The sequence below is a fragment of the Thermobia domestica genome, chromosome 15 (assembly GCF_964235325.1).
Source record: "Thermobia domestica chromosome 15, izTheDome1.hap1.1, whole genome shotgun sequence".
NCBI lineage: Eukaryota > Metazoa > Arthropoda > Insecta > Zygentoma > Lepismatidae > Thermobia > Thermobia domestica.
In genome coordinates this window covers 195,971,850-195,984,621 of record NC_137468.1, presented here as the reverse complement: position 1 = coordinate 195,984,621, position 12,772 = coordinate 195,971,850, and the positions used below count along the sequence as shown (strand labels likewise).

The following is a 12,772-nucleotide window of genomic DNA, read 5'->3' as shown; positions in this document are numbered from 1 at the left end:
ACGGGCCGGAATTTTTAGCCCGGCCCGTGAATTTATAATGTTGGACCCGACTCGAAACCGAAATATGTTATTTAGCCCTTAGGCCCAAGCCGGTGTGTTAATCAAATACGCCCGAATTACAAAACTTAATAATTAAACACAAAATTCTATTTTTATTACCAACAATTAGAGGTTTTATTTTGCAGTTTAAAATCTTACATGATTCAGAGAGAATGACGAAATAAAGGTTATCGTTTACATTTACTAATTATAGGCTATTCATTCTCTAAAGAATATGGTCAGTTATATAAATTTCGTCTTCTTCAGCCTCGATGTATAATCGTGGGAAAACTAAATATTTCATTTCATTTATATATATTCTCATGAAATTAATATTTAAAACTGAATGTCACTGTGTTCAAATTCTAATGCAAATGGATGTATACTGAACTCGCTCAGTCCTCAAAGCAGTTTTCCTTTTTTTCTCCATGCTCACCAGATCAATTTTCCTTTTTCTTGAGCTGTTGAAGCTGGGAATAGGTGCAATTGTTGCTATTCAGTTTTTCTGCAACGTTTGATTCCTCTTTGTACAAGCGAAAATGGGAATGCTACACTTTTTGGGGAGAATTTCTGAAAGATATGCTTCCGATATAAGCAAAAGAAAAATAAACTAAAATATAGTGACATCATCTTGAAGAAATAAATAAAAAGACAACTTGTTTCGAATGTGTTTCTTTAGTTCAGTGCAAGAAACAGTACTTTCACTCACAGACAAGCTAAGCATATTTGTTATTTTTAATTTTGCTCTCCACTAAACAGTTAGCTTTACTCTCAATTGCACAATGTGCTTTAAAAGTTCTCCAGAAAGAATGATTAATAAACATTGTTGTATAGTACACTTAAAAAGTTAGGCCCGAGAAATATGGTGCATATTTAAAAATTTACGGCCCGATTCCGGCCCACGGGCTGGGCCGAGCCTAAACCCGCGGATTCGATCCGGGTTCGTGCAGACCTCTACTAAGTAGACACATTCTCTATCCCCCAAATTCGAACAACGATTATTCTCTTTCACAAGAATTTTTTTTTATACTTTTGTAAAAATAAAAAGTTTAAACAACTATTATACTATTTGTTTTACTTCGGAGAGGAATCCACAGTGGATCAGTAGTAGAGCATTCATCCTTTGGTTCGAGAGGATCCGATTCGATCCCACAAAATAGAAGAAATGAAATCTTTGAGTTTTACGTCCCACGGTTATGCCGGTTAGGCTAAAGGAGACGGTGATGATGAGTAATGTATGAAATGGTGGAATGAAGAAAGTGGGAGGAAACGGGAGAACCCCGAGGAAACCCACGTACACGGTGTTTGTCCACCACAAAGTTCACTTGGCGGGGATTGGAATCGAACCCGGGACCCCAAGCACCGGAGGTGAACGCTCTACCACTAAGCCACCGCGGCCCCATTCCCATAAAATAGAATGATTGTGGATTAACATTGTTATGCGTGGGGTTTCTCTTTCTGTCTTTTCCTTTCACATTCTCATTCCACCAATTATTTCATACTCAGTAACTTTAACCTACATAGCATGAATCTTTTTTTAAAATATATACTTTCATTTCTTCTACTTTATGGTAATTATAATCACACTTTATAGTAAACCTTGTTAATATACTGCAACTAATTTTGTAGGCTCAGCACATGCGTTAAAAAAAATACACAAAAGAAAAATCCGGAATACAAGTTTTAAGTCCTTGTAGGCTACAAAAAAAAAAAAAAAAAAAGTGATCATGAAAGAATTAATGGAATGAGAATGTGGGAGTAAACGAAAGAACTAAGAAAGCCTACAGACAAGAAATCTACCACCACACACATTATTATTAAGTATTCTATCTTTTAGCAATCCTGGGACTATTTTTTCCCTGAAGGTTTGAGATTGGAAATGTTTCTCCCACACGTTTCTTAATCTTCAGCTTCCCCTTTTAACACCCAATATTTTCTTCTATTTTTCAAATCATCGATCAGTTTCTACCTTTTCCTACTTCTCGCTTTCCTTCTATGGCGGTATGAAGAAGACAATTTCTTCGCAAGATGTGTCCAATCCAATTGGCCTTTCCACAAAGGATGGTGGCTTCATCTTCGCCTGTTTTAAAAACTCTCTGTCCAATTTATCTTCTCCATCTTCCTCCAACACCACATTTCAAAGCTCTCTAAATATTTCTTCTCTACTTCTGTAATGTCCAAGTCTCTGAACGACTCGTTAAGAGTGATCTTTTCTGGTTGAATTCTTCTTTGGGTATGGTAATTCTTGATCTTATCTCTTTGGTGCAGTAAGCGTCTCTGGTCAAAATACTTTCAAGATATTTGAAATCATCGACACCCTTCAGGTTCTTTTTGTTCTACTGACCCGTAAGGGCACGTTCGCACGGGGTATTTTCACGACTTTTGATATTTCGATGTTCATTTTCATTCCATATAGTTTTCCAGTGTCAACAATTTTGCCCATCATCTGTAGTCTTTCTTCGGTTCTAGCTAATAATTACCTTATCATCTGCCTTCCAATCTTGAAATCTTCAATTCCCATTAATGCTTCCTTCATTAAACATTCACTGTAAATGTTGAATAATTGGGGCGACTACTACATCCTTGTCTGACTCCTTTTCCAATCTCCACAGTATTGGTTTCTTCTTCATTCAAGCGCAACTTGACTCGTTGTCCTAACTACAGGTTGCGAATGTCATCGGTTTCTCCAGTTGACTCCAATTTCTTTAAGTATTTGCAGAAGTTTCGTTCAATTGACCCTCTCGAAAGCTTTTTGCCAGTCTATGAAGCACGAACACAACTTTTCCTTTACATCGAGAATCTGTTCTGATATGATTCTCATCAACCCAATAGCGTCTCTGGTGCTCTTTCTGAAATCCAAACTGATCTTCCTCAAATATTTCTTCTATCTTACTTTCCAGCTGCCTGTTCAATATGCGCGCAATTATCTTTCTAGTGTGGAAATAAGACTAATGGTTCTGTGATCGCTACACTTCTTTTATTGCTTTTTCTTGGGTAATGCAATCATTGTAACACAAAGAAAATCCTTTGGCCATTCTCCAGTTAGGTAGATGTTGCTAATAAGTGAAGTCAGTACTTTCATTGCATTGTCTCTTAATCCCTTGGGCAAATCTCCTGGTATGTTGTCTCCAGTGGCCTTCCTCTTTCACATGTCTTCGATGGCTTGTACTACTTCATGGACCTTTTTTCTTCATTATCAAGCTCTTAATGTATTTCTCCCAAATTCTAAGGATTGTTTGATGATCAGTGACTACATGACCTTGTTGATCTTCAATTTCAAACGTGCGTATACTTATGTCAGATTTCCCTCCTAATTCTTGTACTTTCTGATACATCAGATCACATCTGCCGCGCCGCTGAAGTTCCATTATTTCTTCACACAGTTGTTCCATGTACTTTCCTTTGGCTTTGTTCGTCAACAATATAAGGAGTGAGATTGAACCAAACACATCTCTCACAGTAGAAGTGAGCACTCCCAACCGTGAGTGAGCCATCGTGCCCCAACTAGGCTATATGATTTTTAAGTAGAATGTATATTAAAGCAACTTTTTATATATATATAGTAGAAACTATATTACTCCGATTTCTAAGATTCAAATTCAACGTTTTCTCTACGTAAGTTTCATTAAAATGATACAATGGACGAGGAAAAAAACTTAACTTTCTTCTCTTTGATAAGGCAAGAAATGAGTACGCTTCTTGAACACCTTACATTCATTTTGAACTCTAGATGAAGGCACTATTCTGGCATTTGCTCCGTCGGAAATCTACAGAACAATATCACGCCAAACTGTCCATTATACACGTATTCTCACTCTGTCAGAATAAAAATATAAGACGCCTCGCCCTAACATCCATAATAAACACAATTATCTGTTTACTGTCAGTGTTGCTAACGAGATTACCCAGAATTCCACCAGATTCATGCATAAAATAGTCAGAATTGTACTAGAAAATATGCTGCTTTCAAAATTCAAAAGGACTGATTGCTAATACATTGGCGCTAAACCATAGCTGGAAACAATGTCTGCTGCTTCTGGATGTTATATTTGCATTTGAATTCACACTTCATGAAGTCAAATAAAAAATACGCTGCATTTCCCTATTTGTTTCCTCAGATCTTAAAATTTGAGCAACTGAACCATCCGAATCAACAAGGCATTAGAGAACAGCACATACAACGCAAATTCGCACATTCCGAAAAAAAAGAAAAAAAGTATGAACTGTATATAAATAGCAAATGACAAATACGTAGTCAATTAAACAAAAACATCAGATTGACAGTTACCACTTGTCTTATAATTCAGTTCTTTTACTTGCTAGTTGTCTTCCACGAATTCGAATTTATTTGATTTAATTTCGAGTTTAGCGTCCCTTTCAGCAGCGAGGCTATATGTGATGTGGACCTACAGCTTAACACGGGATCCGAACCCACGAGCTTCCACTAGGTATCGAACTCAGGTCTCCCATACCAAGGAGCGTACGCTAACGGCTTCGACACGAGAGAGCTCTTTAAACGAATTTGACAGTGCCCTTCCGCTGGTCTACTGGCGTGCGTCTGTGGTACAGGTGTTTCTGGTTTGATTCCCACTGAGACCGGAGAGAAAATTTAATTTTACAATCATTCACTTTTACCTATCATCTTTTCTTTCTTCCCCCTTTGAATTTGTAAGCATTTAACACACTCGTCCCTTGTCTAGACACAGAATACGAGGAACACAAACATGCGCTATCGAAATGCATTTAGGGCCATATGCATAGTCGACCACGTAAGGGTCCCCTAGACGAACCGTACCTGTGGGCTTCCTCAACCTTCCCCTTGACTGTGCAATGCATAAAGCTTCCAAAGTGATCCCTCAGGTACGGTTAACACTGAGAGCTGATTGGTCTAGTACACCTCGAGCGAGGCTAAAATTTTGTCAAAAAAAAAAGTTGAAGGTAGAACTCCGAAACTCAATTCTACTATGATAAAGAATTAACATCGAAGCAGCAACTGCATGGATACAACGTATGCTATATCAAAAAATGAAATAAATGTTCTGAACTTTGTTCTTGCCAAGGCGGAAAAATAATGGTGTAGATTAGGAATACAGTTCTTTTTTTTTTTTTTTTTTAAATTTTCATATAAAGTCTGTTAACTTGAAAATAGTTATAAAGTGATATAGAAAAGCGGAAAAATATCGGTGTAGATTAGCAATACATTTCTTTTTTAATTTTCAGGTAAAGTCTGTTAACTCGCAAAAAGAAATATGGATATGTAGCTAGAAAACGTGTGAGGCTGTAGCTTTAGAATAGAGATCCCACTAGAAATAAATTACACATACAATGTAATTTTTTTGGACAAAATCAGCCCATAGTATTTTTGTGAATGTATTTTCTAAACAATTTGCCAGTAAAAGTTAACCTTAGGAGAGCATAAAAGTTATGTCTATAAATACAGTATTTTTTGGGGGGATATTCCATGCAAATAGCGTAAAACTTCTTATCTACTTATTCCTAGAGTGTTATCATCTAATTGCGTATAATTGTATAAGACATACATACATATAGTGAAAGCCAGACGTCTCAAAACCACGCACCAAACTTTGCAAGCTGCTTATTACAAGCAATTTCTACATCTACTACGGTTTAATGCCAAGGTGAAGCTAGAGAGCTACAGTCGAGGTCCGTCCGTAGGGAACGGGCGAGTTTGCGATGGTGTGTAAACGAATTAGGGGTTCACTCGAGCAGACACTTTTACGAAATAGAAAATTTATAGGTAAAATACGATGTGAAGCCCTACATTTTTCGTGAAGGAATGAAAGAGTAAATATAAATAATTACCAACAATGGCAGCATATTGAAATGATTTAAGTGATAATGAAAGTATTATATGTGTAAGTGTGCTCTTCCACTATCCTCGTATATACGTATACCCCCATCGCTGACGCGCCTGCTCCCTATGGACGCACCCGCTCACTATCACTCGGAGTCGCCTGATGCGCTCCTACCATAACTCAGTTAGGGAGCATTCGTGCTTTTAGCCACATAGCACAAATTGATTCGTATCTTATGTACTGTAGTTTTTATGTTATACGCCCACACTGTATTTATACTCAGCCCTCCTGAAGTTAATCTGCAAGTAGTAATGGAGCTCTTCATATAGACATACTTTGCTAAAAGAAATACAAAGCTCTAACCTAACCTGAAAATGTAAGAAATGTGTCAAAATTTGATAGAACTGCTTAATCGAATAATGATCAAATTAGTATAAAAAATATGCATCTATCTGTAGTAGGTGGTCACTAGAACCTAGTTTTCCATTATAATTGCATAATTATGAGCCATACTTCTTAACACTGTTTCTATAATCACGTGAACCGATGCATACTTTGAGCAATTACAGCGCGTCGATAAACAGGAGTTCGATGATTTCCACTTGTCTTTCCTTATACGCATATCACCAACACTAATGTGCCTGCTTCCGCGGACAAAATCATGCGTGATCCCTCAAATTGTGCCCAGCTTGGAATCGGAATAAATGCAAACTTATCCTGTGTTGGGCATGGTTTTTCGCACTTATTTATTTATAAGATTGCAAGCATATTATAAATGTGTACGCAGCTGGTGGTCTGGTAAGAAACCAAGAATGCAGAAGACGTTAGATCATTAGTGGAAAAAAAAAAAGGGAAGTTAGCGCTCCTCAAGTTTACCTATGCTAACTGAGAAATGTAGGAAAACACCAACAGGGAGAAGGATGTAAAACACATTAGAATAACATTTTCACGATGAAATATGTGTAACTATTGAGTCAAATTTTCCCATCAGTGATTTTTTTTTTTTTTTTTTTTTTTTTTTTGTGTGTGTGTGGCGATTTCAATATACTGCGGATGAAATGTATTAGTAACGAAAATACTGAGAATTCACATTGAGCACGATAGGCTATGTGGTCCTGAGGTAATGTCATGGTTCTCGGAGAGAAATTTCTCCCCCCCCCCCCCGGCCGATCCTTGAAATCACCACTGGACCCCTAGAATCAATTCTGAAGCTATTCTACAATCTAATCTAAAATCTACTTCAGTACCAATACTGTAACAACAAGTATCTCTCGCTTATTTTATTTCACGTAGAAGTTGTTAGTCCATTCTATGACCTTGTATTCAATATTTGTACGAGCGAAAGCAAAATATCCTGTAATCTTCTTTCAGGAATTAGTATATATTTTTAAATTGGTTGCCATCAATATGTCATTTATTATCGCTTAATCAGCTCAACGAATTCGGTAAACTCATTAACATACTCAAATATTTTGTCAGCACGGAGCATATGCATTTTATACAACAACAGAAACTGCTACGGGCTAGCAAAGGGTGCGTTGAAGCACCCCTAGCCATCCTCTTGACTTACGGGAAGGTTGCGGGCTTGTTTGACCCTGCGGGAGAACTCTGCAACGCAAATTATCACGTGTCCCGTACGTAGCCTTTAAGTAACCCGCAGAATAACTATGCATACGGCCCTTAATACTTTTTGAGATGTTCGGCCAATTCGCTGACAATCAATTTTCACCGTTAAAACGCCAGATTGCGTGTTGCACTGGGCAACATTGGTATCTGGTCAACAACTTAAATAGCGCCCAACAATAAACAATTAGCTCATGATAATGAAGTACTAATAACAACACAATTGTTATATTTGTTATCAGATGATTGATAATTAATTTTTTCGTGAAAATTAACCCACTCTTTTTAGAAGAAAATATGTAAGATGGGACCTACTGTTTGAAGAGGAGCCGAAATAGTACTCGGATTAACATTTTAATAAATGAAATTAATTTTTTAGTTTTATGTCCCACGATTATGCCGTGTAGGTAATGAGAAAAATATGAAATGGTGGAATGAAGAAAGTATAAGAAAACGGGAGAACCCCTAGGAAACCCACGCACACGATGTTTGTGGACCATAAAACCCCCTTGGCGTGAACTAGAATCCAACCTGGGACCCCATGCACCAGAGGTTAACGCTCTACCAGAGCTGCCGCGGTCCACAGATTTGCTATCTGACACACGTACTTCCATCAAGAATCGAACCTGTGACCACACAGAGTACGGTGATCTTTCTTTTATTCTATTTGCATTTTTTATTCTCCAGTGTTTCAATCTGCGAACTGATGTATCTATGTGTTAACCACAGAAATATTTAGTTAACCTAGAAACTGCATTCATAAAATCAACAAGTCAAAATTATTATTATTGTAGCTTAACGAAACAAGCCGAATTCGTGGTATACCAATAACTAACTTGGTCTTTAAGTGCAGAAATTCAAATATACCTATTCTAGTCGCAAACAAAAGATCTTGAATTTACAAATACTTTTATATGGCGGACAGACAACATGATCAAGCTTCAGCTAAATAAATCATCTTAAATTGCCATGATTTTATCATTAATTGCACGCACACGGCATGGATTTCATTTCCAGTGGGAGTTCACGTGGATCGGATTTTTTATTAAGCTCACATCCATTTCTCCTACACCATGTCACAAAATAGTAGTAAAACTTGAGTTCAGCGGAAATTACTCTCCATCATTTTTACCTAAGTTTTTCTTTTAATAATATAATTCAATCCATATCAAGCAGAAACGAGTCAAGTATTCCGCATGGCAGGTCTGTGTTACAACATTAATATATATATATATATATCCAGGACGAACATATGCAGGAAAATGATAGCGTAGCCAATTTCAGAAAAAATCAATTCCTGTAAGGTACGAGCGAACGAAGTCATTACACGTTTCAAATTCCATGATTGGAGATGAGTGATGGAGAAACTTTGTTATATTACAACAACAAAATTTGAATTTAAACTTTTAGGTTTTTCTTTCTGACTTCCGCTTGAAAGGTGTCCTAGTTATTACAGCTTCCTGCCCTTTTATTTTCAAGATAAACTGCTGCACTAACGACGACGATTTCCTCCCAAATACTCAAAATATGTAATAATATTATTACAGTAGGCACCATCAATATATTTTCATTGATAGCAGTAATACTAACAGTTATTTACAGAATGATATGTCATAAACATAGCAACATGTCTTTAATTCATAGAGAAAGTGTCTATTTAAAATTTTGGAACCGAATGTTCTTACATTTTTATTTCATTATTAAACCTTCAAAAAAAAAAAAATTCGAAAAAAAAACTAAAAAATAATGTACCTAGGTATTAACCCTATTTTGGAAAAGACTCACCGCTAAGATGTGTTTAAAGGAAAGCTAATTACTGACAGGTGGCACCACACCCTCTATCATTGATAAATGGCACAACATATCCTTTATCTTTCCAGTGAAATTTGTAAGGATTAACATTATTGACAATAATTAAGTCAATTTTAAGAGATGATTTCAAATTGTCTCCAAAGAAAAATTGAGTAGATAATCAAAGATTAATTCGTGCACTATATGGCAATTTTGTTTTGTTCGTTGTACGAGCATTTAATCTTATTCTTCAAAAGCAACACTTCCAACAATAAAAAAAAAAACTCAACAGTGAAAGAAGCAAAATAATAGAAAAATGTACGGATTATTCTGATTATTCAATAAATATGTCTTTTACACACAGTTCGCATATCTTGTTTCTTGAAGTTGATTTAATTCTTGTGAACATTGTTGCTCCCTAAAAAGTACATGGAAATTATAGGTGAATACGTTCTGCCGTGTGTTGCTGGCTATCACTTCTTTACCTTAAGCACCTTTAAAGTAAAGAGAAATTGCATCTAGCTTCGATGATCGACTGTCATCATCCTCCGTGCGGTGTGAGAAACTTTTAAACACTGGTTAACTAATTACATTCTGTAGTTTGTTCTAATTGGTAGGGAATGGAAAACTATGTACACGGGAGAAAACGACTGAGCCCTCGAAATACGATCTACAATATAGTAGTATGCCTTCTGGATTCCTTGAACCAAAATCAATGGTTACGTGATTATATTAGTAACCTATACACATAGCATTTGCAAAAGAACAAAACAACAGTTGAAAAACAACGTATAACTGATCAAAACTTGCACTAAGTTACTGATATGATCACGCAGCCATTGAATTTGGTTCAAGGACTCCAGAAGCTATACTTTTCTATTGTAGATCGTATTCCGATAATCGTTTTCTCTCGCGTACCAAGTCATTGATTTCTACTCAGTAACTAGTCAGGCAATACAAGTTTTTCAGAGCTCACTGAGAATGAGGACTGTGAATCATCGAAATCGTATGAAATTTCACTACAATTAAAGAACGCTTAAGGGCAGTAGCTCGTCATTGTGCGATTTGCCACCGGGAGGCCATGACGAACTAGACTCGTCATTTCAGTGCGAGGGGTTAATGTAATATTTCATAAAAAGTTAGTTTTAATGTCATCAACAAACTGTAATTCAGCTTCATATTGAGAACTGGCACTTTTCTCGTGTATCTTCTCCACCAAGTACCGGTATTACTAACTGGCCTTGACGTTATTATTATGGTAAATTCCTGTCTAGCGTTCCAGGCTGAAAATATCCGAAATGAGTAACTGAAAGTACCTATCCCCATGTCTAGCCGTGAAGTTCGGCCTAAATCGTTATTCTGGACATAGTTGCATTACCATTCACGAAACGTACAAAGTTCACCTACAGAACATGGTGTGACATTACATTTGCAAATTACTACAGTACACCACAGCTGCCTTCATATATTAGATTCAATTAAACGGCAGTAGGAGTGAACTAACAGGTAACTCCATCATACCCTTTTTACTTTTAGACTAAGTAAACAACATTGACTATAAATAAAATGATCATTTTAGGGCAGAACAAAAAAAAAAAAAAAAAAATCACGTAATGTGAAAAGCAGCAGAAACGATAATGAAGCACAAAATGCATTAATAAGAATTACTAAAAACCAAACTTTTTTTTTTTTTTTGTTTAAACCAGGTTTTTTGGTTTAAATAATTTGCTCCACGTATTTATATCACATATGGACAGAAATAAGTTTGTTTCACCTTGGTGTTAATATGCAACAACCGGGTTATGCTGGAAGGGCTCACATAAGCTTAAAACGGAGTTCAAACTGTTTCTCGACTTACATCCGAAACAAACTGTCCTCTATTTGAACTCGAAACCGGGACTAATTGGCAACAAATGCGATACATCTGCCGACACACTCACGAAGGACTCCTGATACGCTGTACTGATCTTTACATACTTTTAATATATTGTCTAATTGTCAAGAGTCGTTTCAGAAGGACACAAAGATAAACAGTTGCACAAGTCAAACCATTATACCGAATTACATATGGACAATTTCAAAATACTGCAGAGTACAGAAGTACTAATTGAGTCCAAGTTAGTTCACTACGACTTTCATTAGTCCAAGTTAAAGAAATAAAACGACTTAATGTGCATATCAGTAAGAAAAGTGAATCAAGATAAGAATTATTTGAGTCCACTTTGGCTCTGACCCATTTACACATAGATACCAAAGATACTTCTGATTTCAATAAATGCCCCTCGTAGAGTTTGTATGACCCCCCACCCCCCAAAAAAAAAGTATGGTATTTCGATGTATTTTATCAATAGTAAACATTATTAAAACGAAACAATATTTAGAATTTTTCTTTGATTGCAATTGCATAACAACAAACTATAAAAAAAATCACAAAAGAGACATTCATAAATTTATAAAAAAAAACTTGTTTTTGTAGTATAATCTCTTTGAGTAATGAATGGGAAATTTAGGTCTGAATATAATACGAACAATATGCGGGAGTGACACGTGATAACCCACAAATGTGTGTTCATCAAGATTTTACGAACATTTTTCGGTTTTTGGTTTAAACCATTTTTTTTAACAGCTGATTTAAACCAGTCAATCCTGCTAAAAACTTATTGCGCAAATTCTTATCATTAAAAAAAAAAAGTGCAAGGATAGGTGGCATACTACCAGGGTTTGCCCAAGTGGGCCCAGCCCGAAAAAACCCACCGGTTTTTTTCGGGTTGGACCCACCTGAAAAAACCCATCTGGGTTTTTGACTTTTTTGTTAGTGTATTATTGGTACAACTAAGGTGATCACATTGAAAGTTATTTTTATCAGATTTTAAACTTTCTTTGGGCGAATTATATGCTTTCATGTTAAGATAGACAACAATATTCAACATAAGACCTTTATAAAGCTCTAAATGCACTGAATAAATAAATAAATAAAACCCTCACCTTAGCTTAGATAATTGTAGAACAGATTAATGTGTGGATTATGCTTATAGCCTATTTGAAGTAAAGCAAGCGATTGTATATTTTAGAAAATACTTTCCGTGAATAGTGTGTTTCCTGACTCGGCACCGCCGAGGGACGTTATCCCTCATACGTTGACGGGTTTAATGTCATAGGTGCCGGTACTAACAGTAAATATGTAAATACATTAGTAAAACTATTAATATTATTTCTTACCTTTGATGGTAACAAAAGTATTCAGTAAAATTTGGTTTTCCAACAACAACAGTTAAGTTCAGTCATTTGTTGCTAGCCTTCAAATAAGCATTCTGTAGAATCAACACTAGCAATAACGTAAAAATTCTTGTCAAAATTAAGAAGCTTAATGCTCGGAGCTCCGAAGACTACGTAACGCTTACTATTTCAAGTGCTGCATTCAAACTTCAGTATTAATGGAAGTTTCGATGTATAGTAAAGCAAGCTGCATTTTCAGGGAAAACCCATCGTGAAAGAAGTGTTCG

The 12,772-nt window shown here is 36.1% G+C and overlaps 1 protein-coding gene across 1 annotated transcript in view; it reads right to left on the bottom strand.

Annotated features, from left to right (window-relative positions):
• The window catches only part of LOC145671789 (uncharacterized), a 90,785-nt gene that overhangs the window by 56,299 nt on the left and 21,714 nt on the right, over positions 1-12,772 (bottom strand). The window lies entirely within an intron of this gene.